Raw genomic sequence first — 20,233 nt, 5'->3', positions numbered from 1 at the left:
TGAAAGTAGAGATTTCTGTTATTATCACTGATAACAGAGTGGAGATCTATATAAGCGAAGTGAAAGTAAAAGCAACTGATTTAAAAAGGTTGACTTTAGAAGAGCACTCGCTGGAATGGATGCTGTCTATTTAGGTCTGAAATACATTAACTGGAGAAGCACACGTGATTGACAAATTTCAAACACAAAATTTTATTCATACGGAAAAACAGCGAGGTAATTTCCGGAAGCGAAGGAAAAATTCGAAAACATTTTTATTACACATTCACGAAACAACACGTCAATAAAATTTACAACCGTGAAGGTATCCTTTAGTTACTGCAGTTGGAAACTGCCATATAATTAACAGAGAGCTACATTGTTTTAAACGGTTTATGTCACCCTTCGGTGCGGGTTTTATACTACTTATTGCTGCAGGTTTGACAACTTAGTGCTCATTTTTGACAAACATCCTTCATTTGTTGCAATTTACAAAGTTATTACACAAATTCCGTGTGGTTTTGGAGTCAAAGTTCTAAACTCAGATTCACAACAATTCGTCAAATTTTTAGGTTTCTCAAACTATTAATTCCATCTCAAGACCCAATTAAGCTCCACTTCGCCCCCATTTGTGAGTGTTAAATTCTCAAGTTTCAGATTCGCACCATCAGCGGTCTCTGGGGTTTTCACTCTTCGAATACCTGAAAATCTGAGAATATGGAAACTTTGACTGTAAAACTATGCACTTGGCAAGATGAGAATATGAGAGCTTTAATTAATCTATGAACTTAAAGACCTGAAATTTTGAAGAAAGGAGATACCTATAAAAATCTAAATTTTGGTGTTTAAATTTTCCAAAATGTGTCCTATCTTTTCCTTTATACCTATTATTAAAAATTGGCAGAGGCAATCAGTTGGTAAATATGATACCATAGCGCACTAAAATATCACAAATTAATACAATAATTTCATTCAAAAATATTGGAAATTTTAGTTCAATTGTAACAGGAAAATTACTAAAATTTGCGTTTTTGTTCTGTTATTTTACATTTTTCTCTCCTGCACCCAATTTTGTGAATATGAAAATAGAGTATAAAAAACTCTGCGAATTTTAAATAATAGATGCTTCCATTTGTTTAAAAATTGACCCAGCGGATCCACCATTTTTAAATTACCAATTTAATTTTTTCTGAACTTTGCGATAAATTGAGGAAAAAGTAGCAGAAAAATCACACTCTCCATTGAAAATTAAAGCTGCTTTCATTTATTAAGAAAATTAGATTGAAGCACTTGGAAAATCGATTTCTTAAAGGTCCTCAATAAAGCTTCAATTATTTAGAAAGTCTAGCTAGTCACACAGATGTCATCAAACTCTTATTTAAACCATACAAATTTTCGGTTGACAGGGTTAAAATAATAATATTATCTATTACAAATGATAATACTATTAAAATTCTGCTCTTTGGTAAAACGGCTACAAATGAAAATAGTGAAGATGATTTGCATATAGCTTGCAGCCCCGGCTCTACAGATAACCATTTTGATCTTCGATAAAGATGCGCCTTTTCCCTAAACGATGTAAATGTATGCATCCCTTTTAAATATGTATTAAAAATTTGTTTATATCCAGACATACGATATACGTTATCGAAATATCCCGAATCTAAGATAATAATCCAGCGGACCGGCGTAGTGACGCCTTCCGACCCGGCGCCAAGGGGCGTCGGTCGTCACAGTTATACGGATCAGTCTAGCGAAAGCGTTGCGCTGAAAACCATATCGCGTCGATCTGTGTAAATTCAAATTCCACAAACAAACGGAAATTCAGTGTCTGTTCAAAAACTAGCGACGATGTGAGTATTTGTAGTTGTTGCTGTAGTAAGTTTAGTGTTGTTATGAGAAATTTTTCGTTGGTGTCAAGAGAGTAAACAAGTCAAGACGTTATTCCTTGATAGATTACCGCTCCAACAATGGACTTAATAAGTTATGAGAAGAAAATTGATGAAAGTACGAATAGGTGCGTAATTCGGTGAAATGAAGTGTTAAGGTGGAAATATGCGGAATTTTAATTTTTGCTCGTGTTTTTCGGTTCTTTCGATTTTTTCGGTCCACTGAGTCTATGAAGCAGTCGCGTTGTGTACTGCATTTTGATGGGAGAAAATGAGAGGAGTCGTGAGTGGGCCAACATTGGTCTTTTTCCAAAGCGATTGATTAAATTTCGGTATCAATGTTGTTCGCGTTGTTTGCATAGAGCGGTTTAAACTTTGGACCCGCTGGCAGCTAATTGAGAAGGAGATTGGCAGTTCGGACGTTTCAACGATAATGGGCGGAAAATCATCGGGATAATTTCGCGTAGTGACGCCAAATGGATAGATGTTAAGATGGAGCAATTCCTGGACATGTAAATTTAGAGTCATTTAAAGTTTGAAGGATTCCGGTTGATAACTCGAGCTAATCACGAACATTCAAATTCAACCGGTAAACTTTACCAGTTGTGTTGATGGGGTTGGATGGGGTGAATTACAAGTTCTCTGAAGTGGTAAGAAAAGGAAAGATGGCTGGAACAGTCAGAATATCAAGCTGGAAATGTGTGTGCCGCGATTGCTAATGGAGGTCAGATATGTAGCCCGAACTTTTCGCAACTTGTACATTTTTAACTAACTACGAATGCTTCGCTCTCTAAGTAATAGCCACGAATGAACACAACGTTAATAATTAAACTACTGTTTTTCCTTCATTTGCCCTACAAATATTAAATTAACCTCTCATCAGACCGACTATTTACGAAATTTGTTCAAGTAGATTACGGATTTCTTACGTCAACCGCCTAAACGAACCTTTTCTTTACTTTCTTAATAATTCACATCCGATCGATCCATCACGACTTCATTTTTAAAGTAAAATTCAATAACGGGGCGATTTAAAAGTGGACAAACAACCCTCATCTATTTCCGATCTGGAAACTATAACGCAAAAACGAGGACAGATCCAAAACCAATTCGGTTTAATCGAGACCGTTCAAATTTAGAAGTACAAAAAATGCGAAAAAAAAATTGGCGCGCCAATGTGGTCTCGATAAATTGAACTGATCGAAAAAGATCAAATATTCCAAACGCTTTTAGATGACCCAACTGAAGAGCGGAATGTGTAACAAAAATTTATTTCGTAAATTTTTGTTTCTTAAACTATTTGAACCATTTCGAGCTCGTGAAGACTCCAAGTCGATTCTGAGAACATTGTATAGCTTTGGAATGTGAATTGTTTGAATACGCAGCAGTAAATATTTTAGCTTGTCGATACTTTCGATTTTTCCTATTAATAAGTCAGATAATAATTGTTTTTTCGATTCATCATTTCTGAACCCCAAAAATTCCAATTTTGTTTGTAAAATTCCCCCAAAAAAAACTTTTTAGCTTTGCTTGAGCCTTTAGGATCTTTCTCCAATTATATATTAAAATCTAATAGATTTTTTGGATTGGGTAAACCTTTCTAATAAAATAAAAATTTCGCAATAAAAAAATGAAAAAAAATAGTTTTTTCATTTTTTTTTACCTTCTGTTGTAATATTAAGAAATACAAATTTACATTTACATTTACATATTATTAAAAAACTCGCATTTTTTTAATTTCAAAATTCCTTATCCCAAATTTTCAAATCTCATATTCTGAAGTTTTCAACCCCTAAATCCCCAGACTCTTGGATTAGATAAACAGCTCGAGCAATTTTACTTTTCAGCTTTAATATGTATTTCTGATCTTCCTTAGATTGCTTGTACTGTGCGTTAAACAATTATTTAGATAAGGGGTGGCTATGCGTTGACAGTGTCAGATTCTTCGTGTCTTTGATCACTTCAGCTAATAAACTTCCAAACATGCAGAGAATGTCCGAACTTATACCTAAACTGTAGCAGATATACGTCGAAAATTTCAATGTTTTCTTTGATCTAAATAATTGTTGGTCGCACGGTAGAAGATCTAAGATCCTAGAAAAATTAAAATTTGAGACGTTTAATGCTTTTAATTGATTCTGCTTTAGATACTCCCAATATTTTAAAGCTGTTACGCCCTTGAGTTACTTTTAATAGTTTTTTAACGAACAAGTTGGTTAACGACAGCGATTAAATTCGAGGAATTCCCGGTTCGATTCCCACTTAAATCGCGTTTTTTTTATTTTATCATTACAGGTCTGACCCAAACGATCCATTGCGCAGCGGCACAAATTGGCGGTAAAGGTACATGTTTTTAAAGAATTTATGATTTTAAATTTAAATGTTCTACCGGATCTAAAAAAAATCGGAAATTTGCAAATTTTGGAAGAAAAAAATCTGAAGATTTAAAGGTTCTAAAAGATACAAAATGACTGAAAACAAATCTAATAAAAGATGCAAATTTCGCGAAATTTCATGCAGTTTCCGAAAGATCTAGATGATCATATAGCTAATTTAAATCTCCAATTTTTTCTTAGTTTTTGTTTGCTCGAGAACTGTTTTTAAAGTCTTTAAATATTTTACATTTCTCAGATTCTTTAGATTTTCGGAATTGTACCTGGAGACTATTTGATTAAAAGAATTGACGAAAACTGAGCGAGCTTTTCATAAAATCCGCACTTGAAGAATTAGAAATTTGTGTTAGCACATATGAAATTATTACGTTTTATCCTCCAAAGCCCCTCCAGCTGTGTAATAGCGAGTTTCATAATTAAATATTTAACACAACTACATTACATCTAATAAAGAAGTAAAACAGATTTAACGTCGTTACCAGCTGTAATTTACCACATCATCTACTTTACTGTCTCTATTATTTTCAATTTTATTTACTTAGAAATGAAAACCGCCATTAGTAGTTATAAACACCTCAGGGTAGCAAACAAGAAGATGAACTGCATAATGCGATAAATTTCCCTTGAAATGTATATTTGCTTTTAATTAAATTTTTGTGGTGGCAACTTAAAGAATCCTCAGCATCAACACTAGCACCCACATAAAAGAACTCGTCTTTACGACATAATAAAACGTTAAGGTTTGGGACAACGTGCTATTTGAGAATTTCTGCATTTATTTTTAATGCGGTGTTGATGGAGCGATTTTCCTCGTAAAATTAGGTGAGTAGTTTTAAAAACGACCGACCAGACGAAGTATCGGAACAGAATTGTCATTTCCCGTTCATATTCTAGAGTGCATTTTGAGATTTCCAATTTCCAACTTAAATTTATAAACTGCAACGTTTTGGGAAGTTTGATCGATGATGATTTGAAATTCAAATTTAAATTGCAGAATTTCCAAAACATTTGCAGTTGGAAAAGTTTGAATTTAATCGGATTATTTCTTAACGTTCATTTTTGTCTTCAAGTGCAAAAAAAATTCAAGTAGTCTTTTATCAAACATTATAATTTGTAGGGACGCCGCAAAAACCTTTCACAATAGCGTTTCCATAACGGGTTCTCGGTATAAAAAACTCCATTCTAATAAGACCACGGCCGCAAAAAATGCTTTTATTGTTGTACAAACAAAGTCACGTTAAAAAGGCCCAACTGACCTCAAATAGGATTACGTTAACCGTTTGTTTTGGGGTTTTAGCACAAACTATGATCAACTGTTAATGGCGTCCGGGAAAGGAAAGTCGTCCTTTGACAGAGTGAGAGATCCTGTCAGGAATTTTTCCGCTCTTGCTCGTCATTTTCGGTAAATGTTCTCTGACGAGCTCTGATTATATCCTTTTTCCTTAACATAAGGAAAGGATCGCTCCGCGAAGGTGATTTTTTTTCAGTTGTAACACAATTTTGCTTTTCTCTTATTTACACAGCGCGAGGACAATTCGGCGAGAAAAGTGAAAAGAAGTTCGAGGAGAGCTTTTGATAAAATCTTGTAAACAAATCAGAGCTATTTGCTATCCTAGAACTAGGATAAGTTGTATAATTGAAAACACTAAATAATTCATTCAACTCCTGAGACTTAATTACTCAACCTGGTGAAGTAATTTCTGTTAAAACTAATCAAACGCACGTCTAGAGGTTCTGACCAATCAAAGTTGCGATAATTATGCACGCGTCAAATCACTTAATGCAAGTTTAACCAACCGTACGTGAACTAAGAGAGCAAAACAGCGTATAATTTAGTGAATTAAAATTTCAACTTCATCGTCTTGAGGACGTAATAAGGTGTCTGTGGATCTTAATAATGAGAATTAATTTGGAGATAATCCGTTCTAGAGCCATTGTATTTAAATGAAATCTAGACTGCCGAAAAATAACAAAGTCTTTAAGCCACGTCAAAAACGAGATTGGCCTTAATTCCAGTATGGAGGTGGGGGTTTGTGAAAAATCACGTTGTCGGAAATTACATTTCTTGTCTGTTTGAATAATGCAATCTGTTAACGCAGCACCGTGACATCAAGGGTGAGAAGATTAAATCAAAATTTAACAACCACCTTATAAAGCGGTGAAGACGTTTATGAATATAGACTGCCTCGTAATGACGACAATGTTATCAGAATTAGTCGAGACCACGTTTGATTAAAATTGCTCCGAATTGAGCGAACACAACAATAAATCGTTTCGGGGTAGCTAATCGATAATTTTGCTTCTGCAACTCTTCCACGTGTTTACTTATTATTGAATTAGAAGAGGGCACATTTGCTGCCGACGTAATCTAATCATTTTATCCGTTGGGACGGTGATTTAATCCAGGGCTTTAGTCAAACAAAAAAATGGCTGCAGCGGACGAAATTGATAAATAAAGCCATTATATGATGAAAATAAAGACGAATTAACTTTAGGATTTATCTAAAAACACAAGTGGACGCGATAGTTGAACGAAGGAAACGAAAAAAATATTTCATCGAATTATGTAAATGATACAGACATTCCCTTGAACGTTGCAATTCCATCGCTTGTGATTTCAAACAGGAAATGGTATTATCGTCGTTCCATTTGTTTGTTTTCTCTGGAAATCGCAGAAAATTATTCCTTCTCCTTAGTAATCCCTAGCTACCAGTTTTCCTCATGTTTCGCGAATGGAATTAAAGAACCTAGAGGACACTTTCTAAAACTCTCCATAGATGAGACTTTTAACGAAGGGAATTACTTTTTATTATGGCCAAAAGTTGAGACTTCCTGCCGATCATCAAATATATTCCTCAAAGTTGCGAAGAGAAGAATAAGAGATATAATCAGGCTAATATCTTCCTCTTGCTCCTGCCTCACGTCACATTTCTCCCTTCGAGAGTTCAAGTCATCCTTCATGTCTAGTGGCTAAGATTTACTGCTATTCATCTTCCAAACAAAAAGATACGCGTCTCTCCTCCTCTTTCTGGTAATTTGCTCCCTCACTGAAACTCCTGATGGAACCACGTGTAATTCGCGTTGTTTTTGTCACATTCGCGTTTGTGTAAGCCGTAAATAATTCAGTATGTATTCCGGAATTAATTGTATTTTTTATGACGCGAAATTAGCAAACTTCCTCATTTTAACTTTCGACTTTCATAAAACTTTGAAAATTCTTCACCAAGGCGGATAAATAATAAAGAAGGGTTCACTTTCACCCCCATTCAGATCTTATTACTTTTTAAAAAAGAACTTATCAACATTAAAACAGAGTTTATATTTACAAAAATTGATTAATGCATACCGTGGCGTGCAACAGTGCCACTGGTTCTGTAAAACACTGAATTTATGAAGCTCTAGAGAATTTTTTTTATTCTAAAGGAACGCTTAAAATTCCGCTCGTGTTATTGCTGTAAGGAAGAACCAAGAATTGCTTTTTTTGTTTCAGAATTATTAAATTAAACTTTTGCTAAGAACAAAATTCAGGGAGTATTAAAGGCTGCTGATCTTTTTACACCACAAAAAAAGTGTTTTCATAAAGAACACAGGTCAACAACTCTTGGAAGCAGCTGGAATAAGAAGTGACAAAAATATATTTTCCTTGTTCTTAAATTTTAATTAATTACCGTTTTCAAAAGTAGTTATGGCTCTAACGGTTAGATTAAGACTAAAATAAAAAAAATTGTAAAGTTTCTCGAAAATTTGTTTCGTCTTAAAATTAACTTTTTCATTATTCTAGACCTGAATTCACTAAAGTTTTCGAGGAGGAAATATTTTTTGTTTGTTAAATCAAACAAAATTTTGTACCTTTTGTCAATTTGTTGTCAAAAATGCATAGTTATAACAATTCTCCCAAATTTAATTGTTTTGCAATTACGGAATTAAACATGCAAATTAAAAATTTATATTTTTTCACATTGAACACAATAATTCATTCTTTTGTAAATTTTATAAAATTTAATAAAAAATAGTTTTAGAATTATTGAAAGTCCTAAACAAATATTTTTCGTTAGCGAAATTATTATTAAAAATACAGGGTGATTTTTTTAAAACGGCAGGCGTTGTAGAATTTTTATTTATGAACCGATTTCAAAAATTTAAAAAATAAATTAAATGGGTTTTAATTTACTATAAACTGATGATTTTAAAAAAATTTTAAATGTCTTAGTTTCTTTTGGGCGACACTCAACTTTCTTATTTTAAATTGATACCCATATTTTTTTTTTCATAATTTTGAAGATATTAATTTCCTTGATTCAGAAATGTGTAATATGTTCTACTTTTACAAAAAATATTAAAAAAAAAATACCAAAAATGAAAAAATTTAGGCAATAAAAGTTAATAAAATCTAGGTGCGTGGTGTCAAATAACACAATATCGTTATTGTAATGTCAAAAAGCAGTAAATAACAGAAAGAACAAGTTTTCTTTCAACAAGATGGGGCTACACCTTACAATGCACAATGCATTTCTCGTGGTGTCAATTGTGCAATAAAAAAAACGGGATGGCGTTTCAACAGTATTTTAATTAAATTAGGTAGTTGTTTTTTCTGATTTGTAATTATTATTGTCTTTTGTTATTAATAATTTCAAAAAAAAATGCCGATCTTTTCTATTATTTGCTGCTTTTTGACATTACAATAACGGCATTCTTTTATTTGACACCATGCACCTAGATTTTATTAACTTTTATTGCTTGTTTTTTTTCAATTTTGATAATTTTTTTAAAAATATTTTTGGTTAAAAGTAGAACATATTACACATTTTTGAATCAAGAAAATTAATATCTTCCAAATTATGAAAAAAAAAAATATGGGTTCCAATTTAAAATTAGAAAGTTGAGTATCGCCCAAAAGATACATACATTTAAAAAAAATTAAAATCATCAGTTTATAGTAAATTATAAACCATTTAATTTGTTTTTTAAATTTTTGAAATCGGTTCTTAAATAAAAATTCTACAACGCCTGCCGTTTTAAAAAAATCACCCTGTATTAATCAATCTAGAGACAGAAAATGTAGTGAATTCGAAATAGAAACGTAGAGTCTCAGATTTTTTTATAATTCAACCTAATAAAGTTAAATTCTAAAGCCTCAAACCCCCGCAGAACCACAGAGCTAATAAATTCTCGAATCTCAAAAATTTAAATCTAAGAATCTCAAATAAAAAATTAAGAAACCAGGAATCTAAAATCAAAGAATTTTTTTAGAATTCAATGTCGTAAATGAATGTAACAACCAGTTTAAAGAAATGAAAGAAAAATTCGGCTGGCCATTGCCCAGTGCACTAAAAAAGCCCGCAAACTTTGCCGGAACTGTGAAGAGCTTTTGAACAATATCAAATTTAATCGCTTTTTGTAAAAGGCAGGATTTATGTACGCCCGGCGAATTCTTTGTTTTTTCTAAAAGAGATGCTTAAAATTCCGTTCACGTTGTTGCTATAATGAAATCCACGTCGCACTTAACTCGAACTTTTATGTAAGTAAATACAACCGGAACTCACTAATGAGAGTGAATATGCAAAATAAGAGCATTTCGACTACCTGCTGTTTCTCTTCTATTTACACTTCTTTCGAAACCTAATTTAACAGCACACTGAATTTCAACATCCAATATTTCAGATGACAGTTTTGGTAATTTTAAAAATACATTTTACGGCTTTCAGAGCTCATCCAGTGTTCTCGTCTTAAACTGATTGCTTCCTCGAATTATTTATTTTAATCTGAGGATTTTGAATAAATGGCCTCTGGTGGGAAATGTGCTTTGATAAACTGTGCGTGTCAAGGCGCATTACAGGGGTGAACTGCGCTAATTAGTCGAGTTTTAATTACATAATATGACAACACACGCTTAGTGTTATCTTAGTGTGATTTTTTGTATGTAAACGGAAGTGCAGAGACGATCTGTCTTTGTTGCGAGAGAATCAAAGTAAAGTAATGTACTGTGACAACAGAGTTACTGACCCTTGCTAGACATGATGTAGCTCCAGTCTTCTCTTGTCACACCATTATCAGACATTAACCGCAAATGATAAGCTGAACTTCACCCGTTCTTGACGAATTATGGCCGGATCTTCCTTTCTATTTATTTAATTCCGCGCAACTACACTTAATTATTACAACCCGACGTTTCCTTAGTTGTTATGTTAATGCGGGATGAAACAATGCCTCGTTTTTTATACCGCTATAATTCACTAATTGCGGCCAAGAACAAAAAAAAAATCAAGCCAAAATGGCGTCTTGACAAATACCATCGACTCGGAATAATGATCGATAATCTCGCTCTTCGAGGAGTTGGAGAGGTAAAACTCGCTGCCATTAATCGACCATTAGATTCGCATCACTGCCGATGCAGATCGACTTCTTTGCCAATACAAAATATTTCTAGCAATTTAAAAGAAACTAAATTTAATTAAACTCTTTCGAGATTAAAGGTCTGTTCTCTCGGGGAGATTTAATCTCGTAAGAATTGCAAAATGTGTTTTTTGTTGTACCTAAATCTCGGACTCGCATTAATAAAACATCCAAGGAAATGCGTCTTGTGGAGGATATAATTTAATCTCCATTACAACAAATTCTTCTCGAGAACCGCTAAACATTTTTTGTACCAACTTTCAGAAGAAACAATCTGCAAACGAAACTAATGTTTTACATCCGAGGGGCGGGAAATTTACGGTAGGATTACCATGTAGAAGTTTATCTATTCAACTGACCATAAATTGCAATTCCCCAGACTTGGAGATAGTCCTTCAAATATATCGCAATTTAAGGGCCTAAACACGGTTATCGCGAATTGTCAGCGGACCATAACGGATAGATATGACCACAGAGCGTATGAATCTTTAGAAAATTACAAAATTTCCGCTTTGGCTACGACACCGTTTTACTTTAAATTACCTATTAATCAAACTCGCAAAAGATCTAATTAAAGTTGTAAATGAAACTAAATTCTTGTTTAAACCCGTAATAACCAGACTGTGGAAGAATCAGGAGTTGGAGCAATGTGTGATAATGGTTTAATGACTCGAAGAACATGTGTTTACGAGGGAATATTGAAAACATGTCTATAAAAATTCCCACACGAATATACGTTTTATCCTTGGCTCCATACACGTTCTTCATCGACCTGTATACATGGCGAGAAATGTGGGTTTACTGTCGTATTTTGCACTTGCATTAATGCATTCATGTGAATTTTATTAAAAAAAGAAAGCCATAAAAAGGTTATGATATTATAAAGCTCGAGTTCTATATTTTAATTAAAATGAGGAACAGTTCTGTATTTTAAATGTTAAAGTTGGAGTGCTTTTATTTTTTCATGCGGTGGGAAAGAAACATTCAGGAAACTCACTTCGCTTCAAGCTGCTCAGATTCTATTGCAACTAAAAATTAATTTCAATTTCTCTAATTATACTTTTCTTAATCATTTAATTAGGCAGTTCATAATTTTCTAAATTCCAACTTTCGAAAGTTGAAATTACTTAGCCAGTTCGTAGTCAGACTAAATTAAAAATTCAGATTTAATCACGTAGGAGGAAAGTACAAACTAAGGTGGAAAATGTTACATTGTGGGATTATATTTATATGATCAAATTAAAGAGTTTTGTACCTAACAAAAATAAACTCTGGAAAATTTTAGGTAAATAAAACTCGCAGTCTTTCAAATTTCAGGATTTCAAAGAAAATAAGAATTTGATACTTTAAAACCTTTTAAGCTCAAAACTGAAAACTAAAATCTAAAAATCCAAAAATTTGGAAATGGAAATTGCTGTCAATTTTTTAAAAATTTTGATATTTAACCGAGAAAATATTGATTTGGATAGAGAATATAAATGCCCCCGAAAAGGTTTATGTGTTTTTGATTAAACCCGACAACAGAACCGTATTATATAAAAAATATCGGGACTAAACGTTTCTACCATTTAACCTTTCCTTGGGTAGTAAATTGAAGCATGAAGCTTTCTCTCTCCGGCAAACATTTGAACAAGCTCCGAAAACGCTCCGTATTCAAAAAACGTTGAAAGTAACTGTGTGTATGTTTAGGTAATGTCATTGGAAGTGTAATTTCCAGTTAATACCGCCCTTTAAAGATACCTAAAACATTTGATAACCCTCAGTGTGTTTAAAGTTGTGATGAACTGTAATCAATTTGGGGTAAATTGCTTTAGTCTTAAATTGCTTTCGTAAACAATTTTAATTGCAGTGCTTTACCTTTCACAATGCTCTGAGAAAATTGTTCGTCGACCTTTGTTTTGCACAGTTTTTTAGTTGAAAATCCATTTCATATTGTTTCTCCCACAGCACGTTTTTATGCCCGTTTAATATTCTATAAGGTAGCGTACTCGGTCTACGTTTGTTCGAATGACCCGCTCGGATTGCCCTGCAAACGTCTTATTAAATTTTAATATATTCTGTTATGAAAGTGGGAACAGAATGCCAAGCTCCACAAAAAACCACCTAACCTAAGTAAAAGAAGATATAAAAATTGAAACGGAATCTTTAATACCGGATAAAATATCACTTGAATTATTTAGATACTGTCATACATCGCCTGCAGGTGACAGCTAAATGCGAAATTCAGTGTTAATATTTCAGATTTATAATTGAAACCGACTGTAATCAAATGCGTTTCATGGCACCGTTCACATAATAGTTCGTATCGTTTTTATCCTCGCTGAAAGTCGCTTGTCCAATTTCAAGTGCTATTTTAATCGGGCGCTTTGTTCCTCAACTAAAATGCAAAATCGATAGGTTTAATTTCAAGTTAAGCCTTAATAACTTTAGAGGATACATGGTGTTGATCATGGAAAATATTCAGGAGATGAAAGAGCTCATGCAGTTTTAGAAAAAAGTCGGTTTTAAATGGTTCCATGGAAAGCCTGTTGAAGTAGAAAAAAGTGGCTTTTTGAAGAGCGGATTTTAACGATCGTTAAGAGCAGAAAATATGAAACAAAGGTAACGAAGAAATAATCTGCGCGAGTAACGAGAAAATAAACACAATCAAAAAATCAATAAAGGAAAATCGGTAGACTTTAGAAAAAATCTAAACAGAAAATGTGGAGAAAATATAGAGAAAATTCGGCCACGATGAATAAGATGGGAATAAATTCGCCAGATTTTTCATCTGCTTTTCTTTTTTTTCAATATAGAGCGATGGAAAATTTTAAAGAACGGCGACAACAAAACAAATTTGCTCAACTGGCAACGAATAATAACAATTTCTTCACGTGCCCCAGTTTTGTTTGTGAAGCTTTCTAGATCTAGACAGTAGTTGCTTTATGTTTACAGAAACTAGGTTTAATAAATACATGGCAGTCGTTTGAAGTTACTCTTTGAAATTCCTGTCTTCATCGCTGTTATGAGACTCCAATTGTGAATTTACCACAAAACTAAAACCACTTTATGAAAGCACCTGCATTTCCCATTTTCATTATTATTTTTTCCCCTGATTATAACCACATCGTCATTTAAATTTCATTATTTTGCGCATAATCGTTGTATTTACATTGCAGATGAACAATGCAATCAAAAGTTCGTAATATAACACTGATAAATTTTACGACATGGTTTAATTCGTATCATTCACCTACATGCATTGGCTCATAACTATTAACGATAATATCAAACATTAAAATGCATTGCTAGTAAAACTGCCGATTTATCTTCATACTTCTTCCGAGTTAAACAGGATAATCATCGCCAATTTGGGGTTGGTTCAAATCATAAAATATCCATTTTCATCGCACGTGTGTTGCGTTATCTTCAATTTGGTTCATAACATGGAACTCCGAAATTGAGTGGACAATAATAAAACGAAATGAATTTTTCGAAACGTCAAAGGAATTAATTTAGATACGTATCTACGACATTCTTGAATACACAAAACAAAGCGGATTGTAGAATTTAATTAATATTTAAAAATGGAGAAGCAATGATTTTTAAATCGCACCGGAATGTCGAAACGTCTGTTTTAAATTAAACCGAAAATTGTTGGAGCGTTGCTTCTCACGATTTTTTTCGGAAAAAACTTTAATTAACATTCCTAGGTCCGCTTGATAACTGCATTTATGAAAAGACAGCGAGCGAAATTTTGGCAACGTGCCTACACATCAATCATCCGGTATTAAGACGGCAGAAGCCCGTAATTGCAAGAGATTTTTTCACGTCTAACCTAAGTCCAACGAAACTTCATAAATATACAAATAACAATTACTACCAAGTCTACGATCTTGAGGATGCATTTAATTTGCTGAAAGCGCTAGTTAAGGAATCCAAGCAGAGATGAAGCTTGAGCCATAAACAAGACAAAGTGATGTCGTGATGTTCTTTGGTTTTAAACATGAACACTCACAATTTATTTATTCGATCACGAACCTTTTTTTACACGTTACTGTGCGCTTCACTAGATGCATAAATTCTAAAAGTTAAACTGCGTATTCATAAAATAAAAACTCATTTAAGAATCGCGACTTTTACAGAGGAATAAAGTAAAACCATAAAAAAGTTGAGTTAGACTGGAATTTATGTTAATGGTGTTTCTTACAGTTGCCGAGGGAAACTTCACCGAGAAACAAATGTTACAGCAACCAATAAAAAAATTAGGTTTTTGTGAGGCTTAATGACGGGCGGTGGCAATTATCAGCTGAAATAATGTCGCATTAGGAACAGGTTTGTGATAGCGATAACTATATAACCTTAGAAAAGCATTCCTGGAAAAATTAATGTAAAGAATTGGCGGAAGAGGGACCACTAAAAACATTTAAAAAATGCTCAAAACGGAAAATTTTAACGCAGCTTTCTACTTTTAGTTTAATCTCCCACTGTCCAACTACAAATTATGGATCGACATTAAAGAACGGAGATCAAAACAAAGATTTGCAGAATTTTTAACTACACTTCATTAAAACACAAAAACGCGGAGCTTTTTCATCATTTGAAAAAAAGTTCGTATGTCCGTTTGCACGCTAGACTTGTTTTACCTATTAAAAACATCACGTTGCTGCTATAACAGGTTTAAAAAACACTAGTTTTTATGGGATATTTTTTATGTCTTTCACTAAAGCACCTTCCGTAAAAGCTAGAATGCGCATTTAGAAGTTTCTGGGATTCCAGGAAGAACGTCATATACAACTTTGGTTTATACATTTGCATAATGGCATGATAAATGTGATGAAACACTTTTGCCACATAATAAAAATAAGAACAAGCGAGTTATATATTTATGACACGCGGAATTTTTCTAGAACCCAAATATTCTACGCTTCGTTGCACATTGAACGTCTTCCGTGGTCGGAAATGGACACAATAAAATAAAATAAAAAATCCCGATTCAATTGTTGAGTTTCGAGATAAAAGCAGTTAGTGTTTAAGCTATAATTTCTGTTTTGATGGGGTAATTTGTTATTACGTAAACGAGGTAAATGGAAGCAATGCTTCATCATCCAGTAACGACCGTACAAGTTCTTTGTTGTAAGTTCTTGGTGGGCTCTGATAATTCTTATTGAGGCCTATATAAACGAGGGTTGGCATTGTGTTTGCTAAAAGGGCCAACATTCCCTTGTTAGTGTGGCCATCAGCGTCCGACGGCAATCGCTTAAAAGGGGCAGTTCTTAGCTCGACCGACCAAACCATAAAGTAGGAACTGCCTCGTTAGAAACGCTCAAAACTTCGTCTGGACGCCCAAGATTCAGTTACGGTTCCTTATTTAACCCTGGTATATGTCTTTATTAGGGAATTTATACCGGTGATTTGAATGCGATTGAAGAAGCCAATTTTTAATCACCGGTTTTGTTTGATCAATGCGACGTCGACTTAACACGCGCAATTACTCTTTGATTGTCAATTAAGATGGCAAGTAATTGTTTAAAGACGTAAGACGACATGTTCGAAAACGCGACAAGGAACAAAACGAAAGAAACTTTATTAGCAGTTAGTACAGCGCAACGCTATTAATGAAGAACGTGTATCTTTTAAGAGATTCCTTTCAGAGCTGATTTAATTATGAATTCGTTAGCGTTACGTTTGGATGGAAACATCAAAGATTATATTACAAGTTTGCTGACGTATAATATTGCACTATCTTAACCTACCCCTTGTAATTCTTACATGCTATAGACGCAGACGATTTCAGCATCATATCGGTGATTTCTCGGAGGATTACAGCAATTTCCCATCATTTACAACCTTACGTGGCTTCACAAAATTCGACATCGAACGTTGATAAAACATGAAGTAAGCAGTTTACAGAAACTGGCACAAAAGAGATTGCTACACAAATTATTTGCTCCATTCAAATATCTTTCTCTTCTTTCTAGTTTTGTCGGAAATTTAATATTGCTTCATGGCGCGAAACTCACAACTAGCCAAAAAACTCAAAGTCTGTGGTGCTTTTATAATGGCAGTCGAGGAAATGCTGGCAAATTTATGCCAGCTTTCGGTACATTTGACGTGGAAATCAAGGAATGAAAATATTATAAACTTACTACGAAATTGCTTGTAAAGTTGTTAAATGGAACGATTAGGATTCTGGCGCATCCACCATATGAGTTTTTCAAAATTTGTTATTTCAGTGTGGAAATGTTTGTAAAGTATTGGCTTTTCTCAATTAGCCAAAAAATTGAGAAGAAAATCCACCAAATTCAATTGCGTTAGCGCTAACACAAGTCAACGTCGTGAAATTTAATAAAACAATTCCAATTTTTGGGAGCTTAAAAATAATAAAAATTCAAAATTTCTATCTTTTTACGGACTCAAGAAACGTCTGGAAAGTTATGTTAAGTTGACAAATCTTCATTCCTTTAGAGTTAACACAAAGTTTTGAATTCTTGCCGCTCATCAAAATAATAAATTCCAAAATTAATAGTTGCTCTAAATTTATGTAGTTTAGAGGGCTCAAAAGTGACAAAATTTATAAAAAAAATTGATTCCTACCTACTAATTCTTGATCTAAAACTCTATAATTTTAGTATAACCGATAAAGGCAAAATTTCTTAATTATTTTTACTTTTTTTTTATAAAAAATCACTATGAAGCTTCAAAATTTTGTTTAATCTAAAATTCATTCATTCATTCTTGTTGCCCTAAATTTCAATATTTTAGCACACTCAGGGCCCGATTTCATGTTGACTTGTGGCATTGCAAATCAGAATTGCGCCTTAGCAACCCCAATTAAACTGATGCTACCTTAGCAACTGCGTCAACGCAATTTTGCGCCACTGACTTGAAATCGGGTCCTAAGTGTCTGTATCTGAGGTTATAATTTATTATTCTCTAATGTTCAGCAGTAGGTATCAAAATTTTGGGTAATGCTAAAATTATAGAATTTCAATAATTATAAGTGTGCGTTAGCAACAATTTTTGGTAATATTTTAAGCACTAAACGTGGTTTGTTTAACGAGTCTGTAGGCCGAGCTTGGAAACACACGGCGCGTGCGTAACATCCATCTCGTACGAGTAGCAAACAAGTTTTTTTCTTACAATCGTAGTAAAATTAAGGACAAATACTTCAAGTACTCAATTCACTTTAACGGACCATAATGTCACTTTTATGAAGTTGTAAAAGTGTAAAAAAATGTTGTTTTGAATTTAAAACGATCATCAAAATGCAACAAAAATTCCTAAAAACAGCTCTCCTCTGAATTTAGATAGATGAAAATCTGCCAGAGAATACTCCCATTTCATGATTAAAATTTACACTTTAAATCAACTTCCGGAATTAATTCCAATTAAAAATGAAACTTTTGCACTAAAATCCAGATCGTGTTTAATAAACATTCAATAAACAAAAACCATATTTTTCAGAGGATTTTTTTATTTTTCATCAAACTAGTGTTAATTGAATATCGTCTCCCCCGAATCGTAAAAAACGAACGCCTTCGAAAGTGATCCCGTCAATTTTTTACACCCTAGCTAAATACGTCACTAAAAACACATGACGTAAAAACAGAAAAAAACTAAAACATTTTAATTGGTTTTGTCCTGGCTGGGTGGCAAGGAGATTGATGGGTTCAATATAAATTAAACTGAAACTTTATAGCCCGAGAATCTCAGTTAAATAGTTAATGCACTATCTGAACAATGGCGACATAAAAATATTCGCACCGATTTATTAGTAGGTATGGTTATTCATATTTAAAGTTGGTTGTTAATTTGGTTTTAGAAATTACTAATTGCAATTGGAACTTAATTAACTTGATCGGTTTATTTTTTGAAATGCAGATTTTAATCTCTTCTGTTGGTAGAAGTATAATTAGATTCGATATTCGATTAAATATTTTTCTTATTGCAGCACATCTCATTTCCGAGACTGTTTGAAAAACGTAATTACCTCCATAATAGAATTTTGATCTATTATTGAAATGCCAGTTGAATGTTTACATTTGATTAAAATAAATTTCGTTGAAACGGCCATATTTTGTCCATTCGGAAGTAAATATTTCCGATTCAAAAACCCCTTTGATCGTTAAAAAAATAATTAAAACATGTGTGTTTTTGCACACTTTTTACAAAAAACACCGTCAAATCCGTTATAATGAAACTTTCAATATTTAGTTATTGATGATTAATTGCTAGTTTCTTGAGAGCTCTTTTGCGTTGATAATCAAAATAGCATTACGCGTTCTTGTACGGTGGAGCTTTTACCTTTTTCAATAAAAAGTCCGAAAGGAGGAAGGCAAAGAAAGACCAACAAAAGAAATTTATTTTCGAACATGCCTCTAATGACCGTGTATTTATTCTAGCAGTTGTCTGAAGGGTGCTTCCTAAAGTTCATTCAATAATACCACCTATTTTCCAATTCCTCGCGAGTTTCCAACATGATAATATATCCCCACTCGACAGACTAAATTCCTTGTTAATGTGGTTTCGTAAATCTCCCAATAAACGCCACTGGATTTTGTTTAAAGGTCTTATTCCACCGTTCCGGGTAATTAAAACTTAAACTATAACATTGATTTCAGACTCAATTAACACTTAAGAAATTACTTCTTTGTTTCGTATTCTAGATCAAGTCCATAACTTAAGTGAAAAATGTAACCATTGTAAGTTTAAGACTACGTCCTAATGCAGGCTCCTTTGCTTAAAACTTTCTAGAGTTTGTAACTTACTCGTATTCCTTATAAAGTATGCATTAGAGCGATTCTTTGGGAACATCATATCTTAAAGATGTGACTCTGCTTTGTACTGTTTTTATGCTTATTTGGTAAAGTTGAAGGTATCGACTCTCCGAGAATGAGATAAGAAAAGCTCAAAGCTGTAAAGTACAACAAAGGACACGCATAGATATCTCTTCATTCAAATAAACAAATTGTTCGCTTTCATAGAGGAAAAGCGCGATAACTTTAGAAAATTGTTGTTAACTTTGCGTGGGGTAAGTTCTAAACCGTTGAAGCAGCTTTTACTGGTTTTTGACGTGAGTTTAGTATGTCTATTATCTTCTCGCAGCTCGAGAAGACATTGTCTCGGCCAAAGAGGGCTTAAAACATCAAAAACGGAACTTTTTAATTAGTTTCAAGAGTTATCAAAGTAAATAATCGCTCCGTTTACACCTAAACCCGAAATACGTTAAAGTGGTTTGGATTTTGTTGCAGACGTCTTGTGTTTACTTCCCTACGCAAACAATACCCTTTAATGGCCCACAGACGCGACTGGACTTATCTTACTTAATTCCAGAGAACTTTAAAGTCCTTACCTTTGCTTTATCCAGGCGCTTCGGGTTGTCCTTCTGGAACAAAAATGAAAGGCGATTAGATGGCTTTAATGGAGTTTTGACAAAGAGTTGTTCAATTTTTTGTTGATTTATGTTACACTCCAAGAGGGATATACTTTTCGTTTTGTGCTCTTTTAGAACTGCGATTTTGTGGTCAAAAGTAACTTCATATGGAAGCTGTTTATTTCGATAAATCGAAGAGTTCAATTGCTATAAGTTAGGGCTCA

The 20,233-nt window shown here is 33.4% G+C and overlaps 1 protein-coding gene across 1 annotated transcript in view; it reads left to right on the top strand.

Annotated features, from left to right (window-relative positions):
- The first annotated feature begins 1,731 nt into the window (after positions 1-1,731).
- kek2 (leucine-rich repeat, immunoglobulin-like domain-containing kekkon 2 protein) overlaps positions 1,732-20,233 on the top strand; it is a 34,072-nt gene continuing 15,570 nt past the window's right edge. The window contains exon 1 of the mRNA XM_088043633.1: positions 1,732-1,832. The gene's annotated coding sequence lies outside the window, so the exon portion shown is untranslated. The remainder of the gene's footprint in view (positions 1,833-20,233) is intronic.

Source organism: Gnatocerus cornutus, chromosome 8 (assembly GCF_029298725.1).
Source record: "Gnatocerus cornutus isolate USDA-ARS CGAHR chromosome 8, icGnaCorn1.1, whole genome shotgun sequence".
NCBI lineage: Eukaryota > Metazoa > Arthropoda > Insecta > Coleoptera > Tenebrionidae > Gnatocerus > Gnatocerus cornutus.
This window is presented reverse-complemented; position numbering and strand designations above follow the sequence as displayed.